At 40.5% G+C, this 12,045-nt stretch overlaps 1 long non-coding RNA gene across 1 annotated transcript in view; it reads left to right on the top strand.

Annotated features, from left to right (window-relative positions):
• LOC148126996 (uncharacterized) overlaps nt 1–12,045 on the top strand; it is a 42,594-nt gene that overhangs the window by 878 nt on the left and 29,671 nt on the right. The gene's annotated exons all lie outside the window — the stretch shown is intronic.

Genomic DNA, 12,045 nt, shown 5'->3' with positions numbered 1-12,045 from the left:
CCTTCTGATCCCAATTCCAAGATGGTTTACATGTCATTTCTTGAGTTGACATCTGGTTGCCTAACAGCTGCTGAGGCAGATGGAAGGCAGTTCAAGATGACCAAGCAGGAAAATGGAATTTTCTGAGGCAATCTATGTAGGCATTCTGTGTCACTTTGCAGAATTGTCTTCCAAGGGTCAATGAACTGCTGAGCTCCGATGGATGGCTGAAGGACCATTCTCTCCCAACTGGTGATTGAGCTCTTTGCCTCTGTTGATAGCCATTTTTACTGTATTGTGGCTCTCCAGGGCAGTCTCTTTTCTTTCTTTTTTGTGGTATAGTGAGAGGAATATTTGCCACATGGAAAATCAAAATTTGGTCCCTACACTGTATTCCCACCAGTAAGGAGATAGCAGGACTTCACTAGCAACTTTTACTTATCTTGTTTGTTCATTCTAGAAAAATTAGCACAGTATCTTAAGGATTTCATTTCTCATTTCTCTCTCTTTCCCATACATGGATACTAATTACAAAAGGTATAAAAACACAGCTGCAAGAAAATTCCAGAATCTACATTGGGGAAAGACCCTTACTTAGCAAACTCAATTTCTCCAAATAGTTTGATAGTAAGTGATGCCCAGAATCAGCTGGAAGGAATTGAGGTGCAGAAAAGCTAGTGGTATCTCCTTTCCTTTCAATTTGATATGGATAGAAAATGAAAAGTAGTTGTGGGGAAACTGTTCCACGTGTATGAGCAGAGGGATAGAGTAAAGAGGCAGGGGTGGAGTTCTTTTCTCTCCTGTTCTTCTCATGGCAGTGCTGCTGTTATCTTTCCTCTTGTTCCCATCCTGGCAGCTTTCTGGAGAGCATCACTGACATCTGGAAGAAAGTGCAGCGACTTTATGAGCCTTATTTCTGAGGCATAGAACAACAGTGGGGGGATACAGTTGTCAAAATGGCATTTTTCCTTCTATCTTGAGGATGAAAGGAAATCACTGCAGTGGGGCTATCTCAATGACAGCTTTCTAACTGGGACATGGAATATAATTGGATGGTCTTGACTTCAAGCATGGATGGCATTATTTGGGAACAGGGGACTCATACATATATTGGAAAATGGACAAAACAAGTATATTCTACTTAAAACAGCAGAGTACCGTATTTATCGGCGTATAACACGCACAGGCGTATAACACGCATTCCCTTTAAGAGGGAAATTTCAGGAAAAAAATATGCGGCGGGCGCAGCGCTGACATCACGTCACGACGCTGCGCGCCCGCTAGGCACTATTGGGAACGGGATCCCTTAAAGAGGATTCCGCTCCTGGACATCGGCGTATAACACGCATACATCATTTGCCCCCTATTTTCAGGGGGAAAAAGTGCGTGTTATACGCCGATAAATACGGTACATAAAACTCTACAAGTTTATCTTCAGTCCAATTCTACCTCCAGGTACCATAATATTTTTTAGCCAAGAATTAATAATGCTATACCGAGTAATCCATTTTTAGACATGAAACATCCTATTATTTGAAAACAGACAACATATTGCTCATAGTATTCCATGGAAGAAGATCCGCTGGGAGAGCTGCCCTGGCTGACCTAATAGTGGGTGGATTTGCTTTTTTTGAGCAAGGATTTCTGGCCCACCCCAAGCCTTTACTGTCTGGAGTGAGATTTGTGTTTGTCCCAGAAGGTTCCTGATGAGTGGGAATGGGCAACTCTCCATTCTGCTATTTTCCCATCACCCAAAAACCACAGCTAGTTTTTATGAGAAAAAAACAAAACAAAATTGATGTTGATTATATTGGGCCAATAGGCCTCAGAGAAGGAACGGCTGGTCTCTTTCCAAGTCCTTGTTTTGACAACCATTGGGCCTGCTTGGATTTTGGGAGACTCTATCACAAAGCAACTCTATGTAGTTGAACCTTTAGCTGGAAAACCTTCACTGGAAATAAGGGTGATCTTGACTCTAGGCCATATTTCTCTTTATCTGTACTGTAGAGTCAAACATGACATAGATTTGTATCTTCCGCCATTTCAAGGCAACGGTGTAAGAGCGAAAGTTGAAGAGATCTTGGATAAGACGCCTTGGGATGGGGTGTAAGGTGCTTTTATTTCCCAGTTTTTCTGCCCACTCCCCCTTTTCCCCCCTTCTCATGGTCTCCCTTCCCATCACTGGTCATCTCATGATAATGTGGATGGGATGTCTGAATGAACAAGGGCAGGGTTTTCAATCTCTTTTTCCATTAACTTTTTCAAAGGCTTGGGTACATTGCAAGGCAAATCTGTACTTATGCCCAATATCTTTGTATTCCCAGAGAATCTCTAGGATAAAAGACACAACTCATAGTTGTACATCTGCTTGAACATTTACGTGATTTGGAGTTTTATTTGAACAAAAAAGAGCCTTGATTCTGAATTTGTGAGCTCTTGGACTGAAGTGTGGTATTAACAATATGACTGACTCAAAACTTGCCTTACAGTCGGTTGGAAGCAGTCTCTTTGTATAGTTTATATTATGTATCTGTTTTTTGTGCTGGACAGATTTATTGATGTGATGGTTATCCAGTGTGAAATAAATCTTGGAAGTCTCCACATAGGACGTGCTAAGATCTGTTGTTCCTTTGTTATCTTTGAATTCTGCCACATCACTGCTGATTCCACTTGTAAGCCATATCCAAACAGCATCTCTCTGTGTTTTTTCCTCCCTGTAATTTGGCCTAAGAAAATAGCAAATATCCTACTCCAGAGACTGAAGGGGAGCATAACACTTCCACAGAGAAAATGGAGCAGTGAGAAGAAACTGTAAATTGCAGTGGACCCTTTTCCAGAAAGGCTCTTCATCCACACGCAAGATTTCCAGGCCACCAGCAGAAAGAGGACTTCTTCTCCTTTCTGTCCTCATTTCCTCCATCTGGCATACATAGTCTTAACATCAAATCTTGTCTGGCTTTTGGCGTATCTACAAATGAACCTCTTCCTGAGCAGCTGTTCTCCACTGCTCAGGGCTTCCCTGTGGACTAACTATAAGGACTAACTGCAAATTAACAAGTTCTACTGGGTGACCTTGATTAGTACCCTGTCCGAAATTGACACAATCTTAATTAGTTACACTCTGAAGGCTTTTGCTTTCTAACTGCTGTAGCACATTCCTGTGATTGAAAAACCAATCTTTCTGATGCTGGAAAAAATAATTTCATATACATATAGGCCTATGTACTTTTTCTGCTGGTTTTTTTATGGTAATTTATTATTTGCTGTTTATATGTAGACTGTCAGCTTATGCACTGTGGACAAATTCCTTGTGTGTCCAATCACACATAGCCAATAAAGAATTCTATTCCTATTCCTATTCCATTCCATTCATTTTTATCATGTATGCCAAGAAAGTTGAACCATTAGTGTGGCCTCCTTATCACCACCACCCCAACTTGTACTCCTTTCCAATTGTCCATGTCCTCCTTTGCCTTCAACTACCTAATATCCACGAGCTTTTTTAGCTAGCCAACTTGCCCCACTTCAAGATACCAAGGATTGAAGTGCTTCTCACTGAAAAGCAAAGGCTTAGAGCCCAGACGAAGGCCTTGAGTCCAGGACTAGAATGCTGGAGGTCTGGTTTGCCTGGAGCATCAATCCTTCAGCCAGTCCATATTTGCTTTCTCTTCTATGAATACAAGAATGTCAAGAGATATACTGAGATAATATTTTCTGTTTGAAATTATATTGCATTTTCTTATATCTTCTTACTTAATCTTCTTTTAGTTATCATTTTGGTTTAATATAATATATTACATCAGAAAAGATGAAATTTGCCTAGAAATACATAATGTAATTTGCCAATTAAACTAGCAATCACTGAAGTCAAAAAATGTCCTTTAGTAATTAAGCTATGAGGGTGTTTTTCAATATCCAAAATAACTTAGTATTTTAAAACAACTCTGATAATGGAACGAACTTATCCTGGAGCTATTTATAGGTTGTAACTCTGCACATTCAGTGAAATTGCAGCTGAAATGAACTTCTCTTAATATAAGGCTCTTAAATGTTAAATCTTGCCTGATTGTTTACAATTAAGCTAGACTTTCTTAAATCAGGTATAACATTATATTAGTGAATTTGTTTATTCTGATTTGTGATGCTTGCTATGTTTGTGGCTATTCTTAACAGTAGACTTTAATAAAAAATGAAATAGGAGTATCTTTATATGTAGAATTAATTTAATATTACTTTGAAAATATGTGTTCAGTTTTACATAGCTTGTGAACATTTTCAAATTTATTTTTAGTTTGTTCCTCTTTTTTTCTTAGTTGCACTTTTAAAAAATTCTGTAAAGTTGGGGGAAAAGTCTATTCCATTCAGCTAACATGCTAACAGCCTTCTATATGATCAGTGGGATCATATGGCAAGAAAAACCAAAAGTACACATATAGACTGGGTGAAACCAGGCTCAATAGCAGTAACTGTGAGAGGGATCTTGGAGTCTTACTGGACAATCAGCTAAATATGAGCCAGCGGTATGCAGCCGCCGCCAAAAAAGCTAATGCAATCCTAAGTTGTATTAACAGAGGGATACAGTCAAGATCAAGGGAAGTACTAATACCACTCTCTAAAGCCTTAGTACAACCACACCTAGAGTACTGCATCCAGTTTTGGTCACCACATTATAAAAAAGATGTTGAGACTCTAGAAAAAGTACAGAGAAGAGCAACCAGGGTGATTAGGGGACTGGAGGCTAAAACATACAAAGAACGGTTGCAGGAACTGGGCTTGGTGAGTCTAGTGAAGAGGAGGACCAGGGGAGACATGATAGCAGTCTTCCAATATTTGAGGGGCTGCCACAGGGAGGAAGAGGTCAAGCTATTTTCTAAAGCTCCTGTAGGCCAGGCAAGGAATAATGGATGGAAACTGAACAAGGAGAGATTCAACCTGGAAACAAGGAGAAACTTTCTGACAGTGATAACAATCAACCAATGGAACAGCTTGCCCTCAGAAGTTGTGAGAGCACCATCAGTTGAGACTTTCAAGAAGAGATTGGACTTCCATTTGTCAGAAATGGTGTAGGGTCTCCCGCTTGGGCGGGTGGTGGGGAACTAGATAACCTACAAGGTCCCTTCCAACTTTGATTATCTGTATCTGTATGTTAAGATAGCCATATGAGGCACATTTGGTATTTGATGAAACTCAACCAGTGTAGCTTTTATTTGTCAGATTTAGATCTAGGAGCAAAAAGTATCTTGTATACTATACTCTATACTCTCCTGCTTTTCTGATGACAACAACGACAACAAACACCCTTTGGACTCAGTGAAATGCCTGGCCCCACATTATCCAACTGAGTCTTGCAGAACGATATTGCATTTGAGCCTGGGTTTGCTCAGATCCTACTCCAAATCTTTCACCACAATACCATAGTCAGAAGGACATTTTGCATCTGCAGGCAGAAAAAGTGGGGCAGATTAATCTACCAGAGTTCCCTATCAAAAGAATGACTTTCACCAAAACAACATGACAATAGACTTCATTTACATTACCTATGTAGGACTGTGACTTCCATTTTTGACTTCCATTTTTGTAGCAAACGTTTTATTATTTTCAATGTGCGGTCCCAAAGCAAGACGCTGCAATTCAAAGCCGTAAGTTCATTTATCATGCTGGTGATTACACCTTGATCAGATGCTCAGGAGAGCACATTAATGCACAAGCTGTATGCAAAGGGCAGAGGTGAACTCTCCTGCTTTCCCACTTACTTGGGGTGGGAGTGGGGAGAACTGCCCCAAAGCTTGAAGATTCAGCTTCATTTTTTGAAGTTCACTGACACTCAGGACAAATAAAAAGCCTCCCCTGATTGAAGGTCAGAGATATTGTCAGGTCTGATTCATCAGACATTCCTTGAATGGGAAATTATGCAGAATTATGAGAAGACAATTGATCCAGCAATTGGAGTAAATGTTGGGAGGCTAGTAATATCTGATTTGTAGCTCGCTTTTTCTCCAGGAGTTCCGTTCTGCTTCCATTGAAAGCATCTTTTGTTAATCCTCGCAACAACAACAACCCTAATGGGTAAATTGGGCCAAGAGACAGTGAGGCAAATTCATGCTGAACTAAGCTTTTCTCTTCCCATTTTCTGGGTGGAGAGGAGGATGGGAAAGATAATTAATTGCATGCCTTCCCTTTTAAGTTGCTCAGAAAAAACACAGGCAGAACCAAACAGGATGAAATGCAACTGTGGGAGGAAGAAAACCATCCATTGTAGACTAACACCAGGCCTCCAAACATTTTAACTATCCCATTTAATGCTATTCATGTTTTAGTGGAGATGAACATGTTTATAGTAAATGAGAAACTCTAAATGTTTAAGGATCATAGCAGAACATAAGGTTTATACGAGCTCTCGTTTATGAGGATAGTTGGAGAAGCACAGCCATGGACTCCAACATCCATTAACGTCTTTCTTTTTTCCTTTGCTCCAATTCCCATAAAAGTGTGAGTGGTCAGTGTTGATACAAAATCCCTGGTGGATAGAATTACTGACAAGGCCTGGCAAGACAGGAAAGGAAATTGTTCTGGGGAGGGATTATCTGAGGCTAGAAGTAAGACCAGAAAAACAAGACAGAGTACGGATGTAGTTTAAGGACTGAAGGGCAGAAAGGAAACAGAACAGATGTGAAAATTACATTTGAATGAAAAGCAATGCCCAGTCTATTGGAAATTGAGAGCCAGGAAGAATAACATTGTAGTCTAGTCTGTGGCATTGGTCTAAATTGCCTATGATGAACAAGGTTTATTCAAATTAAAGACCTGTAGTGTGTTAGGGGAAAGAACTTATAAATTCTGCCAAGGCTGAACATTATTGATGCAGATGTGCATAGTTCTTTGGAGTGACCTTTTAATTGGAAATAAGTAACGGCTATTTGTTCTCCTGCTCACTCAGCAATCCAGTGTAATGTTATAGAGAATAACCTTAGAAGATGGGGGAAAGAGATGCACACTGGACAACCAGCAGATAAAAGATGGTCCACAGAATGAGTAAGGGCATGGAAAATGTTTCAGAAGGGACCCTCCCTAGTTTACCAGAGAATAAAAGAAGGGGGGGATACAAACAGTCTTGCAAGATTCTGTTAATGTAATCTTAAAATAAAGACAGAGCAGAAGACACCTGATTGTGTTTCTTGTCTGGACTACCTTGTGGGGGTGACATTCATCTAGAGATACTTGTGCTCTCCAACTGGCCACCGATGGTGTTGCTTGTTATCCAGGGCAGTGGTGGGATTCAAAAAATTTTACTACAGGTTCTGTGGGCGTGGCTTGGTGGGCATGGCATGGCATGGCATGGCTTGGTGGGTATGGCAGGGGAAGGATACTGCAAAATCCCCATTCCCTCCCCACTCCTGGGGGAAAGTTACTGGAAAATCCCATTCCCTCCCCAGCCCACTAACCTGGTTTCTGGCTCCTTTCTCCTGTGCAGGGCAACAAAAGAAGACCCAGCCGATCAGCTGGGACTCAGGTGGCAGAGAATAGATGGGGGCGGGGCCAGTCAGAGGTGGCATTTGCCATTTCTTTGAACTACTCAAAATTTTCTGCTACCGGTTCTTCAGAACTGGTCAGAACCTGCTGAATACCACCTCTGATCCAGGGACTGAAGAAAGAGTTCTTTGGCCAGTTTGCTCCATTCACACAAACTCTGTAAATGGAGTAGGAAGATAGGGGCTTCCTTGAAAGATTGAATTAAGCACTGATTCCTGTAAACAGAGGATCTAACACTAACATCCATTTTATGCGGAAGGTCACCCTGCAAACGAATTCCCACAAAATGAATTTGTACTGATAAGTCACTCAGGGAAGAATGTTAACCAGTGATGTCAGGAAGGATACAAAATATGGGGAATTAGAGAGAATAGAGATATTGATGGAAGCTTCCATCAATTAAAATGAATATAACAGGATGTACTTTCCTGTAATGGAGGCTTATAAGAGCCAAGGGAGTAGCTCAAACTGCAGGCTGTTGGATTTAGAGATCATTTAATAAAAATACTGATTTTGGCTGATACTTACTTGGATATATTAATAAAACCAGAAGGACAATTTATGGGAAATGATTATATACTAGTTCCCAATGAAACGAAAAAGAGGCTCCCATAACACAGTATTTAGCCTTCTGTTTGAAAGACCCCTTAATTTGAAGAGTTATCCAAATCTGACTTAAAGGCATAGTAAAGATAAAGAGAACTGATCTGGTAGTTGTTAAGGCATCAGGCTAGAAACCAGGAGATGCTGAGTTCAAATCCTGCCTCATGTACAAACTAGCTGGATGACCTTGGGTCAGTTACTTTCTTTCAGCCCCAGAAAGAAGATAATGGTAAAGCACTTCTGAAAAGCATTGCCAAGGAAACTGCAGGGACTTATCCACACAGTCTTCAGGGGCCAACAATGATTCAAAGGCACACATACACACAGGAACCCTCAGGTCAAGCTTGACTCTTGGTAATCATCTGAACACCTGTGTATTTTTAAAGTAACAATGTAGACATGATTTGCCGTTGCTTTCTTCCAGGTTGTTTGTTTGACTTCATCGTGTCTAGCCCTGGAATTTCCCAGAGATCTTCCATACAAACTATCCAAGTCCAACCTTGTTTAGCTTTTTTAGGTCAACTAAAATCAGGTAGGTACTGCCACCTGCTGCAGTCAGCTTAAAGACAATGAAGTATTTAAAATGGAGTCCGAGGCCACAGCACTCCTTAGACTGCCTGTTCACAATTTCCCCCGCTATGCATTGCATATTTCACTGTAAATTTGCAACTATTCCTATAAAAAATGGACAGTACATATCTTCCCTGACTTTAGTGAATTGGAGAGGGAAGGATGGGCATCCACACATGAGCCTCACTGTCTAAGTAGGGATTAACTTGTCTCCATTAATTCAGGAAGATCAACAGGAAGGGCCTGGAGTCATTGAGATTGAGAAATCTGGGATCAGTGCCCTAAGAAGAAACACTGCCTTTAATTTATCCCATTAGGAGTCTAGGCTAAACCACAGCATGGGTGTTCCGTCTGGTCAGCCATCCCAGCTGTTATCCAGAGGTTATTTCACTCACTAAAGAATCTACCGATCATTCCAATTCACCACCCAAATACAATTCTAGGAAGCTCTCCAGCTTGGTTGTTATCAAAAGTCATAACTTCCAATCTAAGCACGTCTCGCTGATCTGTGAGCATTGCACAACCAGGTTCCTTAGCATAATTTCCATTCCTCTGAGGTTAGTAGTGGCTGCAAATCACCTTTGCACTTCATCTTGAGAAGATGCCTCATCGCCTCCTGGTGTTCTAAAAGCAACACTAATGAAGTCCCAGAAGTTGTAATAAGTTCTGGTTGCAGAACCTGATACATTTTAGTCAGGGGTGGGATTCAAAATTTTTAACAACCGGTTCTGTGGGCATGGCTTAGGTGGTGGATGTGTCTTGGTGGTCATGTGACTGGGTGGGCATGGCCAACTCGACATCACTCACATCAAGGGGCGCTTCTCCTTGCCTGGCTTCTCGTGACTGTGGGGATGCTGCAACAGTCGTAAGTGTGAAAAATGGTCACAAGTCACTTTTTTCAGTGTCATTGTAACTTTGAATGGTCACTCCACATAAGAAAAGTACCAGCAAAGGAGAGGAAAAAAACTCCAGAGGGGTTCCTGAGACAGGAAGTCTAGTCCTGCCAAGAATGTAATTCTGTAAACAACACCAGAATGTTTCCTTCTTGCCTTCCTTACAGGATTAGGCCAGTAATTTCTTCTAACAACCAGTTCTCTGAACTGTTTAGAATGTTAATAACCGGTTCTAGAAAATAGGTGCGAACTGGTAGGATCCCACCCCTGATTTTAGGTTAAAAGCCCTGCCGGCCTTTCCCTTTGCTGTGTTGTCTGAAGCGAATGGGAGCTGATGCCCAAAATGTCTCTGGATTTGTTTTACAAATGTTAAAAAAAAAAAAAGGAGCAGGGTGAAAGTAGAGCCTTTCTCCACCACTGAGTTAAAGTTCCATCCGCCCATCTCCTACTCAGAAGAAAACTCTCTCACAGGAGTCCCCAAACTTGGCAACTTTAAGACCTGTGGACTTCAACTCCCAGAATTCTCCAGCCAGCTATGCTGGCTAGAGAATTCTGGGAGTTGAAGTCCACAACTCTTAAAGTTGCTAAGTTTGGAGACCCCTGCTCTGTCAGATGAAACTTCCCATTGTTGATTCCTCCTATCCCACATTTATTGTCTCTGATCCCAATCGCTATAGTCCCCTGACTTCCCTCAAGGTAGTGCAAGGTAAAGCAGGACAGTCTTCCTTTAGATGGTACCAAAATAAGAGGTGGGGTAGGCAGGGCAGGAAAAACATCACTTTAATCCTGCATAAGGAGAACTTGTTTCCCTGAGCTAAGACAGGTTGAAAGGATATAACAACAAGCAAAAGAGGCCAGGCTAACTTTCCATCATGGCTGGGTACAAGTGGGGAAAGGCCTACCACTCTCTTTCTTTCTTTTTTCTTTTTAACAAACTTTATTCAGTTTTTCACGTTAAAAACAAAATCTCTTTTTAGTGGACATGTTTCTGGGTCATCACCTTTACATACAAATATGACAGCAATTATACATTGATATATGCATACTTAATTCTATTATTACCTTTTCCATTCCAAATTTTCAGTAAGGAGAGAAACAAACACATTAATTCTAGCCTCTTTCATTAATCTCAGTCGAAACATCTTTTTGTTTCATTTCAATTATTTCAAATATAATCCTTTAATATTTATTTTAAAAATAAAGATAAACAATATGTGTTTGCATAATAATAATAATAATAATAATGATAATAATAAAAAAAGTTACCAATGTCTCTCCTTGCTTTTAGTAGTCTATATTAACTTATTAATTTAGTCGGTTCTTTAGTCTGTCATATTCCCTTTTCATTACACATTCTTTTTATAAATTCTAGATTAATACAAATTTTAACACTAAAAAAAAAAAGTATAGGTTTCCCCCCTTTTACTGTTTTGAGTGTGACACCTCAATGATTAAAATATACCGGGAAAGGGCTACTACTTTCATCGAGAACAACTCTCACTATGCCATTCTCAGTTAATTCAGCGATCTGCCTTTTTATCACTGAGTAAATATTTCCTTTGATTCACACCAGCCTGGTTTTGCATGGAGTGTGTATTCATTCATTGTGATGACCCGTAGTCTCTCAAAATAACCCAAACCCAAAACATATATTAAAGTCCAGTAAGGCCTTCTGTTGGGTATATGGATACACCAACTAGGTTTGGGTGACTAAATATATAAACCTAGGTTTAAGTGTTTGTAGCTTTAAGCACCAAACTGCAATGTAATTAGATAATTAAGGGTGCGGTTGCAAGTTGCAATAAAAAGGCAGTAAAGAGAAACGTAACTGGTCTCCTGGTTACTGGCCTAGCTCCTGGTCCCTGGTTTCTCTGATCTCTGCTGCCTGCTGTTTACTCCTGTTTGAGACGTCTGCTTGTTAATGCTTGTTGGCTACTGTGCTGAACAAAAGGACTGTTTACTTGGTGAGCTGATATCCTGTGCATACTCAGCGTTGTCTTCGAGAGAAAGGTATCGGAAGGAGAAGATAAGGACATTGTACTGACTAGTTACTGGACTAGGTTACTGGATGGATATATTGGATAATGACATATGGACTGAATTGACAATGCTTAAACTCTGAATGAATTAAATAACTATTTAAAACTACAAACAGTGTTTTTGTCTCCAGTGTGTGTATACTCTTGGGCCCAGCCTCTCTCTCATTTGGCTGCCTGGCTTGACTGCTGCTGTGCACTCTGCTTGGGGGTTTGTCCCCAATCACTAACACCTTCAACTTAACTTCACTGTTTTATTAGGCACAGTTTAAAGTCACAAAAGTAAATAATGAGGCAAACAGAAAACCAAAACAAACCGCATTGATGAGAGTTCCGAAGCAAGCCGAGGTAACTAATCATAAACTCCAGGAAAATAACTCCAGGAGAAAAGTCCATGGGAAGAACGCCAACGAAGATAAACCTCTTTCAAGGTA

This window comes from Pseudonaja textilis, chromosome 2 (genome assembly GCF_049901715.1).
Source record: "Pseudonaja textilis isolate UNSWEBS1 chromosome 2, rPseTex1.2, whole genome shotgun sequence".
In the NCBI taxonomy this organism is placed as follows: Eukaryota; Metazoa; Chordata; class Lepidosauria; order Squamata; family Elapidae; genus Pseudonaja; species Pseudonaja textilis.
This window is presented reverse-complemented; position numbering and strand designations above follow the sequence as displayed.